The following is a 14,085-nucleotide window of genomic DNA, read 5'->3' on the forward strand; positions in this document are numbered from 1 at the left end:
ACTATTTTATATTATTCACGTCCAATTTTTTAATAGGATATTAGGCATTTTCCACTAAGCAGAAACTTATTAATTCCTCTAATTTATATCTCGTGGGTAAAAAGTAAGGCATACCCGTCCTCCCTGCCTCTGTAATCCTTTTGATAGATGACGATGCGATGATGGCTTGCTGCTCCGCCCCCAAAAAGCCAACGGTAAGGATGGGTCCCTTCCTTACATGTCGTTTCCCTCCCGAAGCAACCAAAAAAAAAAAAGAAGAGATAATGACAAAAACAGTAATTCAACTTTGACTCAACGTGCAATATAGTCTCTAAACTTTTAATTTATTCAATATAGTCTTTAAACTTTAGCCTAATATTCAATATGATCTCTAAACTTTAAATTTGTTCAACGTGGTCTCTGGACTTTTGGTATATGTTCAATATGATCCCTGAACTATATGAAGATGTTCAATTCTATCCTTGAACTTGAATTACTGGAAGGAGATTGAATAAATTAAAAGTTCAGAAATCATATTACACATTAGATTAAAATTCAGAGATCATATTAAATAAATTAAAAGTTCAGATATCATATTACACATTAAACTAAAGTTCAGAGATTGTTCGTGTCATTTTTCAAAAAAACATCAAACAGATCAAATTTAGTGAGCCTTCGTACTCTTCCGGCCTAGTACATTGAAGGAAAAGAAGATTTGGGCAGCTGTGTCATCATCATGTGTGAAAAAATCACATGGTCTTTGTTAGCAACGGGTCGACATGAGGGTCTGATGCGGTGAGCATTCGATCCCTGATTTGAAGATTTGGCATGGAGTCCGCGGCGATCGTCATTGATGTTGTTGGGTGAAGGATAGAGCTGGCGTAAGTCTAATCAAGGTCGGCAATAATATAATAACGATGCATAAGGATATGTTGTCGCTTTTAAGTGCGCCGTAGAGAAGCATCCGTATTGGAAATGATTTATGCCGCTATTGCAGATGATGAAAAATATCATGTGTTGTGCCCTGTGCATGCTAAGTAGTTGAATTTCAATTGATTATCCGTACACGTGATAACAATATACTTAAAGTATATGTGACATTTTAGCTATACATCTAGTTTCATATATGTTGGCTCAGATATTCAAAATATACTTTTAAGTTCAAGTGAGTGAATACAAATATAATTTGGGCAGTTTATCAAATAGATGAGTAGGAATAGAGAAACGATCGGGCAATTTGGCAATCCCACCTAATCAGGGATATATACCCTATAGGCTTGACTTTCCAATCGACAACCAGGCTAGATCACCACCTTCGCCTAGGGGCAAGATGGTTAGGCACTTCAAAGGCAAGATGCCCAAGTACTTCAACAGATAGCCAAACAAACTGCAGTGGTAATGCAGCGCATGGGAGATGGTGGAGGAGTTGTCGTGCCCATGATAGAAACCATACTCAGTTTGGGTCGATGCCTTTTCATATTCGAGAGGTTGTAAAATGCTTGATTTTTTAGTGTTCACTGGTGAAAACGAGCAATTGATAGTGGAACACATTAGTAGGCCTGTGGCTCAATGCAGTGAGGCAAATAATGAGGATCATCTGAAACTAAGATTGTTCACACTATCTTTGTAAAAAACTGCCTTTACTTGGTATACCAATTACCAACCAATTTGACTCATAATTGGGATGAAATGGAAGGACAATTTCATGCTCAATTTTATAGATCGGACCCCGAGGTAACTATCGCAAATTTGGCTGCGATTGAACAATAACAAGTCGGTAGACCAATACATAACTCAACTTAAAAAAATCGAGAAATCAATGTCTCACTTCGCTCATAGAAAGGGAGTTTACTGCATTGGCTTTCAGTGGTTTAAAATTTGCCTTGAGGGAATGATTCGAAGGCCATCCATTTAATGATTTATTCCAGTAGACATTGAGGGTGTCTAAGAACAAAAATCTTCTGAAAGAAAAAACACAAGAAGCCATATAAGGATTGCAAGCCGAGTGTGGCTTTGGTCGATGATTATGATTTGAATTCCAATGCGGAATTGGGTCATGAAAAAGAAGCAGAAATAGCCGTGGCTAAAATGAATCTAGACAAACCTTGCGTCTGTCAAGTTTTAAGGCCTACCAGAGTAAAATAAGCTTTTATGCTAAGAACAAAGACATCCAGATTTTTTCGTTCGACATGACCAAGCAAGATGAAATATTTGATTCACTTCCGAAGGATCTTTATAAAATTAACGGAGGGCCAAATTATTCCGAATAGAAGAATTAGCAAAGAAGAAATATTGCAAATGACACGACTCATGAAGACATAATATACTGCTAATTACATTATTTTTAAACGAACTAGTCAGAAATATTACAATTGAGATTGATAAGAATAAAGTTAAAGTCATTTTAGGATTAACCGCATCGATGGCTAAGAAGCAATTACAGACGGTGATAAGAAAAATTAATTTTCTACCTCAGTTTATTGCTAATTTGTTGCTGAACAGCTGGTTACAGGACGAATTAGGAAAATGGCCTGTGGCTGATAGACGTTGGACAAGACCTTCTCCACAGGAACTGCAATATGAACCCAAATTAAAAATGAATAACAAATATGCAGTTAGAGACCTGAGGAAACTCCTTAAAAGTATGACGACTTTGCTTCTTTAATGACCTTAGTTTTTCTGCAAGTAAGATTCAAGAGGCACAACGAGCACCTGGTCTGCCATGTGAAAAGTAGACGGCAATTTCTCCTCCTGATGACCCCAAGAGTATGCAATCCATCAGAGAAAGAGGGAGAAAATGGAAAACTATCTCGGCCATCAATGAAGTTCAGTGAACAAGAAAGAAAATTTGTAAATTCATCAACAGGAAATCTTTCAAAAGAATGAAGTACCAACTACTAGAGGGCATTGCCAATAAAACAACAATCTATAAATTGGGAATTTAGTGTTTCGTCTTCACACAAGAGAAAAAACCCGTTTTTAGTGAGAAATAGGTCTAGTCCCACTGGAAAATCTAGGTCTGAGCTCATATGTACATTTGCGTTAACGTAAACAGTACATCAACACATGTAAACTTGAAGATCAAATTCAAATCTTACGTTGTTGACAAATAGAGGAGGAGCTTATTGACCATTTGTTGTTGAAGTTGCTAAGGGCCAAAGTTCTGAGGAAGGTACATGGGAGAACCTAAGGTTGTTCCTTCTGGATCCCACCAACTGGCTCATCACAGTGTTAACATCTCTCTCTGCTCTGCTTCCACCTCCATCTTTCCCACAACAACAACCAATTTAATCTTGTCTCTTCTAACCTCTGATAAAAATCGAAGCTTTAACCGATCGATGATACTGGGAGTCCGTAGATAAATCGAGAAGTAAGGCAGATTCTGAGACAGTACAGGAAGTGAAAACGAGGGTTCCAAGGATTTAGGCGTGGCAACGATGTCTGATGAAGTAACCCAACTGGCCAATATAAAACTAGTAAAAAAAGAAAAAAAAGAAATAAGAACAGACAACGGGGAATCTCCAGTCAAACTCCCTTCTCAGAGGACGACCGGATGGTGATGATCCGATGATGCTCTGTCCTCTCTTTCTTGTCAGAACAGTTCTCTCTGTATACAGAAACACTTGAGAAACCCAATTCGTTTCTGTTCTTTAACCATGTCCGACTCCAACATGAAGATTTCGGCGCTGATATTGCTCCTCAGTGTGATAACAACAACTTCATCAGCGTCGTTGCCGGATGTCCTTGACTCTCTGCTCGCCCGACTGGAGTCCAAAAGGGCATCCCCATCGGTTCAAGAAACGGCGGCCGAAGGCGTTCTTAAGAGATTGCTTCCTTTCCATTCACGGAGCTTCCAATTCAAGATCGTACCCAAGGTCTCATCTTTTTCATTACGCACGATGCTTATCCAATTTATTGCTTCACGTCCTCAGGAACGAAGTAGAAGCTGAGCCTGTACTCTCTTGAGTTACTGTCAAGCCACAGCTAATGAACTGAGGAAATGTGAAAAAGTTCAGTCTTTTGGTGACCCTTACAAAGCACTTTTCTCATTTCCAATTCAGCGGAAGTAATAGCTTTAAGAAAATAGTAAGTTAGCCGGACCCAATTTATGGTGTCTTGACAATAGGGCGTTGTTTTATGTGTTGATGAAGTGAATTTGTTCCCTTCAGTGATGGCGTCAAAATTCCCACGTTTGCCTCGGAGCACAATTCACTCTAGTGTATTGATGGTCTCCATAAAATCGACTTACGATGTTGGCAATGAACTGTCTTTAGATTTTTCAGCTTAAGAATATTTCTGTAGCTTCTGTAGCCTGTAATTGCTTTCATAAGCTATCTATTAGCAGTAACAATTAGTTGAACAGTGAAGATGCATGATTTGTGCTCACCTGAATTAGGGGTGAGCATGATGGACCGCCCGAACCGAAACCGGACCGGACCGGACCGGACCGGCCGGTTTGGTCCGGTTCTCGAGAGTATCGGTCCGGTTCCCGGTTCCTAAAAGTGAACCGGTTTCCGGGCGGTCCGGTTCCCGGTTCTAGGGTGAGAACCAGACCGGACCGATAAATATATATATTTACTTTTTAAATTTTTTGAAGAAACAAAGAAAGCCTAATCTATTCCCTCTTGCCTTTACCAGTTTTTTTAAGGATTGGTTCCATTGGTTCAATTGGAAAATGGAATTGGTTCCATTGAAACGTGATTGGTTCCATTTGAAAATAGAAAAATAAATACATTTATTTATTTAAAATAGAAAACCTAATTTAAAAGTACGTGGTCGGTTCCATTGGAACCGGACCGGGAACCGCTCACCCCTAACCTGGATGACGTAGCAAATGATCAGGTTAAGAAACTGTCCCTTTGCAAACTTTTTTACTCATTGTCTTCCTGACACATGAGAGTCACATGAGTGTAACTGTCAGTGGTTTGTGCTCACTTTCTTTCAGCTTTGCCTATCAGGATGTTTGTGGTGGAACGAACTGCTTTTTGATTGAAAATTACGAGGAGAATGATGGGCCTGAGATAATGTATGTAGTTATTGTTCTTGTCAAGTGGAGCATTGTGCCTTGTTGTTAGTTTGTGAGTTGTGCATTGTTGAAGCTCTTTTTATTTGTCTATTGCACTGCAGGATTAAAGGTACCACGGCAGTTGAATTAGCATCTGGCTTCCATTGGTACTTGAAGTATTGGTGTGATGCTCATGTTTCCTGGGACAAGACTGGTGGCATACAGGTAGCTTCTGTTCCTAAGACAGGATCCATGCCTAGGCTGACGCACAAGGGTGTGATGATTCAGCGACCCGTCCCATGGAACTATTACCAAAATGTTGTTACATCAAGTTGTAAGTATTCTTCACCATGGGACATCGAGGCTTTGATGGTATTACTAATGGCAAGTCTAGTAGCTAGTTCGTTATTTTTGAGATAAGTGAAGCAAAAAAGTTTTTGACAGTTTTTCTGCTTCAAGGAGCTAATGACTTGATGTCGCATTATTCAACGTAGATTCTTATGTCTGGTGGAATTGGAGTAGATGGGAAAAAGAGATAGACTGGATGGCTTTGCAAGGAGTTAACCTACCATTGGCCTTTACTGGACAAGAAGCCATTTGGCCAAAAAGTTTTCATGGTAACATTTCAAATGATCCTGTATGAAATTGGTGACCAATGAAAAGCAGTTCTTACTGTTGATTTTGCCGTGAGGACTCATACTGATTGATAAATAAATAGATGAATTTACCAACACATGATCGAGTGATCTGATGACTATTTCCATTACCTATCTGACATTCATCATCCAAAAAGAAAATAATAAAATAAGTTTCCATAAGATGGTCTTGAAATGTTTCTCCTGTTTCTTTATGGCAAACTGATGTAATTTGTTTGTTTGTTGCTGTTGCTTGAGGAGTGCATATTTGAAATTTAGCAGATGCCTGTTTATACCCAATTTCCAATACATATTTGAGGTATTGACTTATGAATATGTAATTGAGTTGGTGCAATAGTCTGGATCTTCAATTAATTAACCTTTCGTGTTTGCAATTGCGATCTGAGGTTTAGTAAGTTGTTTGTTTCAGCTTTTGTCCAGTTATAGCCATGCCTGACCACTTATCTTGCTGATTTGTCCTCTTTTTTGTAGGATTTCAATATCAGCAAGGATGAACTAAATGACTTTTTTGGTGGACCTGCGTTTCTTGCATGGGCTCGCATGGGAAACTTGCATGGGTAGGTAGAGGAGTTGTAATTTCTGGATCTTCTCTCTTTCTTGGATGATGATAATGGAAAAGAATAGGGTAGCTAGTTGAATAAATTTAGGAGTATTTTATATTAAATGGTGCTTTAGACTACGTTTAATACTATGATTCTGCTAGCTAACTCATTGCTCCGCCTTGATGTGCAATATAATGCATTTTGTTCTAACTTTGAAGGCTTTTTTTCGTTATCACAAGCATTTGGCTTCTAAGGTGTAATAGTTATTTCTTCATAGGTGGGGTGGCCCATTATCACAGAACTGGTTGGATCAACAGCTAAACTTGCAGAAACAGATATTGTCTCGGATGTCAGAGCTAGGCATGGTTCCAGGTATGGAAGAATTCTTTTCAGTTTAGGATTCCTGATAATTCAGGTATCCTCTCAGTGGGATTATCTATGATAGAGTTGGAGCAGGGAAAAGACCGAAAATTGCCTGCAAAGGGACTTTTAGTTAATGTCTATTGTCTGTCTGTCTGATCATGCTGGTCATGCTGGTCATGAGACTCATGATATGTATTGGTGTTCTTTCAGTTCTTCCATCCTTCTCTGGGAATGTTCCGGAAGCATTGAAGAAGATACATCCTTCAGCTAATATAACTAGACTTGGGGACTGGTATGTCTATTTTTCTGTTTGTCATTTCTCAATTACTGAGTTTGATGACCTTTTCGCTGTATTATGGTCCTCCCATGCGTCCCTTTTGGCTTCCCACTTGGGCTAGGTAAGTTCTTCATTTAGATATAGTTTTTGTGAAGATGCTACATATGGCATTTTTGAATTTTTTTTTTTTTGCCAATTTAAACTATCTTGAAGAAACAACAAACCTTGCGCTTGCATCTGCACATGTTAACAGGCCTTTTGCTTATTATAGTTTTGCTTATATAGGAATACTGTTGATGGTAATCCAAAGTGGTGCTGTACCTACCTTCTTGATCCTTTTGATCCTTTATTTGTTGAAATTGGGGAGGCTTTTGTCAGCAGACAAATCAAAGGTGCAGTTCGAAAGTTCTTGTTTTTGTTTGCAGCATTAGCCTTGTGCAATTTTTATGTGTTGTTTCTCATCCTAGACTCTGATGATCATATTGTGGTGACAACTTGGAAACATTTTACAAGTAATGGCTACTTTGTGCCTCTGATTGCATAGAATTACACATGGAGGCTGGGGGATTACATAGTAAGCCATAAAGCCCATCCCTTAGTATAGGGTGTGAAATAGAGACATAGGGAACTGGTCACCTGTACTTATGTTTATTTTTTTATATTCTCGGATTCTTCATTGCAAAAAGTTTTTCAGCCAGGGCTATATTCACTCTTTTTAGTTTATTGTCAGCTGATTTGACTACTCAATCTTGATTTAAGCATTTCATATCGTTTCTCATGCTAGACGAATGTGTAGGGGAAGTATGTTGTTTTATAAAATTAAGTGTGGCTCATTTTACCTTTCAATGTATTTTGTCTATAAAATTTTCTTTAAAAGAAACTAATTTTGCAGTTTCTCTTCTGTGTCTAGGTGATGCATTCCTTAAAGAGGAACTCTTTCTCTGTATCTTGGGCTTTTTAGTTAGATTATGTTGTGTCAACTGTTGAGTTTTGCTTTAAAGAGGGGAACCACTTGACGAATCTGATATCTTTTCAACAATTTCACTGGCATGCCGGATCATTGTGTTGTTCATGACTATATCCAGTCTAGTCTGCATTAGTAATTTCTCGCCAAAGATGCATGTGGTGTTCTGACCTCTATTATTTTTCACCACAGAGTATGGGGATGTGACAGACATCTATAACTGGTAATGTCTCACCTTTGGCTTTTATTGAACATTTACCACCCGCCTGGGTGGCGCTGCTGGAGCGCGCACTCTTCCTCTCGCAAAAGGTTGAGTGTTCGAATCCCGGGCGCCGCAGGGTGACTTAACCGGTGGCACGTGTGTGGTGGCTAGCACGTGTCGCCCCCAGGGTTTACTCCCCGGCTGTCGGCCGTGCGGGGGTTCCCTGGGTTATCAAAAAAATAAAAAATAAAAAAAAGAAGTATTTGTGTACATTGTCAAAGTGAATTTGTTCCCATTTCTAGTTGCATAGGTACATAAAAATGCAACTTTTCTTTCTTTCTTTTCCCTGTTGTGCCTTGTTTGGATGAGTCTAGGATACTTGAGTAATGCTGAGGATGTATAGTATCTTAGGCTTGTAGCACTGACTATGATGACAGGCTTTAGATTGACTTCTTAATGGCATAATATGCTGTCTGCTAGGTGCATTCTGGTGATGATTGTTTATTAGAACCTCCGATATTCACATGAGGATGCTTTGGAAACATGCAGCAGTGGATACCCTGTAGTTTCTATTGAAAATATTCTTTTTTCCGGAAGGTGTCTGGTAACATTGCATTGTTCTTTATGTAGTGATACATTTAATGAGAACTCCCCGCCTTCAAATGATCCAACATACATCTCAATGCTTGGTGCTGCAGTCTATAGAGCTATGTCACAGGGAGACAAAGAGCAGTGTGGTTAATGCAAGTATGGTCCTCAATCTCTCACCTGATCCATCCTTCGGTATTTAGATGTCCAATTGCACTTTCCCTTGAAAGTGATGTTAACATAGCTAAGCTATTATTGGTTTGACTGATGGTTCTCTCAGGACAAATTCTTAAGATGTACATAAATTTTTGCCAAAACTGATGATTATTTCCTGTGGCACCATGAAACAAATAGAGATAATTTACAGTCGACGACAGAGGTAAACTCCAAATTTTGAAAAGGCATTCACTTGGGTCAAATGAACTTTAAAACTCTCCAAGACCTCTGATTGCATGTCTTTTTCTTGCAAGCTTCGGTTCTTTTACAAGTTCTTCTTTAGGTCTAATCTTGTTATATGTAAACAAACTTTTCTGAGACTCTAATATTCATGTGGTACTATACTGAAATTCTAATGTGTGCAGGGTTGGCTCTTTTATTCAGACTCTGCCTTTTGGAAACCACCTCAAAAGAAGGTATGTTTGTCCCTGAAGTACATCATGTGTTTCCTCTACTTTCAGACTGCATGACTAGATTAGTCTTATTGGTAAATGGAACAACTGTAAGCGCATGAGCATTGACCTTGTGCTCTATTATGATCAATAGTGTTTGTGTACTTATTTTAATATTCTTCCTGGATATATGTTTATGTTGAATCTTATCTACTATTTCTTTGTTGCCTAATAATAATCAGTAAAAAGAAAGAAAGAATAGCTGATGCAGTGCCCTATAACATTTGCGGAGTTGCGTTCTATTTGTGTTGGCTTTGTTTGTCAAGACAATGTGTGTGAAAACATAAAGTTAGTCCTTTTAGCTTTGCTTGGTTGTTAACAGAAATGGCTGTTGAAGGAAATGTATGATTGATTAGTTACTTCATAGATCTGTTGCTAAATGAAGCCAAAGAGTTTGGGTCATCTCATAAACATCTCTCTTTTTTTTTTCATACATAATGAAATTTTTGGGGATTGGTTTATCTGGATACTTAGTCTACAATGTAATGCCCTTGGTACAATAATGAACGTGTGAATGTGCCTTTCTAAATAATTATTTGAGAAAGTATCCTTTTTTGCTTGATTTTAGGAGTGAAATGTTAATTTTAAAACGCTTCAAGCACCTAGTGTCTACACTGCCATGAAAGACAGTTACCTACACTTAGATGACATGTGAATAAAAGACCATGTTCTGGGAAATACAGAAGCAGCCGGAATTCTTCAAAGTATGTGATGTCCAATTGATCAACATTTACCGTTGTAAGTTGGGTTTGGTTCAGCATTGGATAAATCGGAATTGAACCTGAATATTCGTTAACCTTTTGGTGCTCGAATTCTGTCAGTCTCGCTCGCTGTGCTTTCGCTGCACACAGGTAGCGACTGATATGATAACAATGAAATTTGTGATATGTGCAGGCACTTCTGCATTCTGTTCCAGTTGGTAAAATTATAGTTCTTGACCTATTTGCTGATGTCAAACCAATATGGGAAACTTCTGCTCAGTTCTATGGTACTCCTTATGTCTGGTAATTAGCTCTCATAGTTAATTAATCCATATGTCTGGTAAACTTCTGCTTGAGCATTCAAGACTGGATAGGAAACTTACCACTTATCCATGACTTTTTCCTTCTCTTCTGAAAATTGAGTAACAATTATCAATTCAGATCCTCAATCGTTGATGTGTATCAGGTGTCTTTTACGTAATTTTGGTGGAAATATTGAAATGTATGGCGTATTGGATGCCATATCATCAGGCCCAGTTGACGCTCGCATCAGTGATAATTCAACTATGGTATGTCATACCAGTATTTGCCTCCTATGTGGTGTTCAACTTTCATATATACATACGTACGTACATATGTATGTATGTATGTAGATGCTTGAAGGAGAAGCTATATATAAACTAATAATATCAGCTACTTGAAATGTTATTGCTCTGATGACAACTTCATTCTTCCTAAAGCAGACTCACTTATAATCTATTCCTTCCAGGTAGGTGTTGGCATGTGTATGGAGGGCATTGAACAAAATCCCGTTGTTTATGAGTTGATGTCGGAAATGGCATTTCGGAGTGAAAAAATTCTTGTTGTGGTAACTATGGCTTTCTATCTTTGCTTCTTGTTTGTTTTCTGAAGTAGAATGACATATCGTCTTTTTCTTGAAAGAAGGAACATCTCCACATCTTCTACTTTCTATAATAGTGTCTTTAGTTGCTAAACTTATTACCTCAAGAAAGGAAGTCTTCTGCAAACGCCTTGTTTTTTGGTTGCCTCCAACTTATGCTTTTCATGCTGACATGTCTGCCAGAAGATACTCATCTGAAGAAGGATGGAAATTTTGATTTTTGTCTTCCTTAGAAGAGCTTTTAGGATCGATTGCAAGGCTATGCGGGCCGAGTGCCTAGAGGCCTGAGAAGTTGGATAGCTTGGCTATGTGCCAACTCTGACTTCATTTCTTTTTCAGGAGTGGCTGAAGGCTTACTCTCGAAGACGCTATGGTAAGACGGTCCATCAAGTTGAGGCAGCTTGGGAAATACTTTATCACACTATCTACAATTGTACAGATGGAATTGCTGTATGTCTCCTAAAACTTCTATCAATCATCATGTACAGTATTTGCCTTCTTCGGTTTTCGAGATTTTGCTTTTGAAATGCTTCATCACTCAGGCTGCATATTATTTTGTTTTACTTCCTAGAAGAGGATAGTCAAGAAATTTGTTTGACAATATTTCTCAACGTCAAAGATATGATGTATCTGATGTATGCTAGCTATAAAGAAAGTCTTATGCTTTTCTGAATGTTCCTTGCAATGCACAAGATGCTCTTTGAGTGGCTACTCAAAGATGAATATGATTGGTCACTTTGAAACTGAACTGGGTTGCACTAGCATCTTCTGATGTGAGCTTTTATCTGCAACTAGGGCTTCTGATGTTTCCTACTTTATGATTTTGACATGGTTTTTTGTATTGCCTAGCAGCATTTTTTACAGATTAATGAGCATTTTTGTCTCTAAGATCAATTTCTGGCAAAAACCACTGTTTCTTTCCTTCAGGACCATAATACAGATTTCATAGTCAAGTTTCCGGACTGGGATCCATCAACAATCTCGGCATCTAGCTTTGGAAAGCAAGAGAAAATGCTATTGCCCATTAATCTGCCCCCTGCTAGAAGATTTTTGTTTCAAGTGATGGGCTCTGACTTTCCTCAGGCACATTTGTGGTATTCTACTCATTACGTGGTTGATGCTTTGGAGCTTTTCCTTGACGCTGGGAATCATCTCAAGGAAAGTCTACCATTTAGGTAGAATCTCAGACCTTGTTAAGCTTTGCTTTTTAAAATTTTCTCACCTTTCTACATTAAAAGAGTGGATGACCCAGCGGAAGTACCCAGGAAATCACGATTGCCTTTTTACTAGGTAGATTTAACATGAAGAACTTCATTGCAAATATATGTCTTTGAGCTTAAAAAAGAAAGGCAGAGCTGATTGGATTTGATTTTTGCTTTTAGCAGGGTCATGCTAATTTAGAAAGTTCATTTATCTTATTCTCAGTTGTTTTAATGGGAATCATATGATTGACGGGCAAGTCCACTATGAGTCTTCTAATCTAATGTTTCTACCTTTCTTTGTGTCCATTGTGGTAAATTAATTTTCACACTTAATGATTTAATGCTTATCATGATTCAATTAATCATTGCCGAAACAATTATTGGTCATTCTTCTTCCATAAACTAGGTTAGAATGATTTTCTCATGGAGTGTACCATGTTAACAGGTATGACTTGGTCGACTTAACACGGCAAGTACTATCAAAGCTAGCAAATAAGGTATATGTGGATGCTGTGACTGCTTTTCAGCAGAAGGATGCTAAAGCTCTGCATTTTCACAGCAAAAAATTTCTCCAACTTATAAAGGATATCGATTTGCTGCTTGCGTGTGATGATAATTTTCTTCTTGGGACATGGCTTGAAAGCGCCAAAGCATTAGCAATGACTCCCAGTGACTCCTAGAAAGTTCACTTATCTTACCGTGAAAGTTAAGACAGGCTCGGCTGCTACTGCAATAATTCGAGATTTTGCAACCACTCAAAATATGTAGAAAGGAAACTTGATGGAGACAATACCTTCTTTCGGGAACTGCACGAGTGGCTTGAAATATTCAGCTTCAGCCATATGAAGTGCATTCTGTGTATTGCTGGACAGAGCATTTAACAATTTGTGTGCATCATTTGAGGCAATCGAATCTTCGCAGTTAAGCATAGCCACCAACATAACAATACAGCCCTGTATTCTGCCAATTTGCCTCCTGACTGTGTTAAGATCTGAGAGACTAAGCAACATTCCTTAGTCTATCCTTGTCTTCTTCATCAAGCATTCTCTTCTCTTCTTCCCACTTTCTAGTCTCTACCCACCGAGTCCCCTCCTCCTTCCGTCTCTGTCCCTCCCTCCCTCCCTCTCTCCGTCTCCCCGTAGCCAGCTTAATGATGATAGCCTTCATTGTTTTAACATTCCATAATTTCATTAATCAAATACAGAATGGCTAGAAAGAATCAAGATATGGTACCTCGGACGAGATACTTACGCTGTCTTGATGCTTTCGGAAGCTTCACGCTGATTTGGATCACCTTCCACGAGGTAAATCAGCTTCTTAAGCCCACACCTCTAAAACATTTGTAATACCCAGTGTCAGCTTAACCATCGATGATCGCATCAAAAAGCTATTACACAGTGCACGCTAATGGGATTCTCATCTGATTCTGAAGTTAGGATTTCATCAGTTTACTCCAACAGAACAAAAACATGATAGGTCACACCTATACTGGATATCAAGTAAATTCTGCGGGAACCATAAGTTCTCTTACTAAGCTTTGCTCTCCTGCTTATTTTAATCACATTAGCTGATCAACTTTGGTGAAAAATTCTTTATAGTTGTTACAAACTATTGATACTAAATTACTAATATCAATAGCAAAAGTTTTTCTCCTATGGATCCAGTAACAGACAGCATCTTTTTGTCCTAACTACCTCTACATGTCAAAACATGAAAGAATGCTTTGCCTGCACTGCTAAGACACCAAATCAAGATAAAAAAAGAAATACGAGGTCTAACTTCAGGCTGCATAGGGTAAAATTTTGTAAAAGACCATCAAAACAAAATAAGAAATGACAAACTCTGCAGGTGATTTACACAAGGATTTACACAGTTACTTGATGATTTAAATAACTGTGACTGTAGGTACTAGTACCTTGAATTTCTGATCCTTATAGCGATTATCTCTGATGGAAGAACGCAAATCCTCAACCTTCTTTCTCTCTACTATTAAATCAAGAACATATTCAGAATCATGATATTTATGACGAGCTATCC

At 38.4% G+C, this 14,085-nt stretch overlaps 1 pseudogene; it reads left to right on the forward strand.

Moving 5' to 3' along the window:
- The first annotated feature begins 3,578 nt into the window (after nucleotides 1–3,578).
- Nucleotides 3,579–12,743, forward strand: LOC130137379 (alpha-N-acetylglucosaminidase-like; annotated as a pseudogene).
- The last annotated feature ends 1,342 nt before the right edge of the window (nucleotides 12,744–14,085 follow it).

The sequence above is a fragment of the Syzygium oleosum genome, unplaced genomic scaffold, assembly GCF_021117445.2.
Source record: "Syzygium oleosum isolate NSW1041296 unplaced genomic scaffold, Sole_v2.1 Sole_v2.02, whole genome shotgun sequence".
In the NCBI taxonomy this organism is placed as follows: Eukaryota; Viridiplantae; Streptophyta; class Magnoliopsida; order Myrtales; family Myrtaceae; genus Syzygium; species Syzygium oleosum.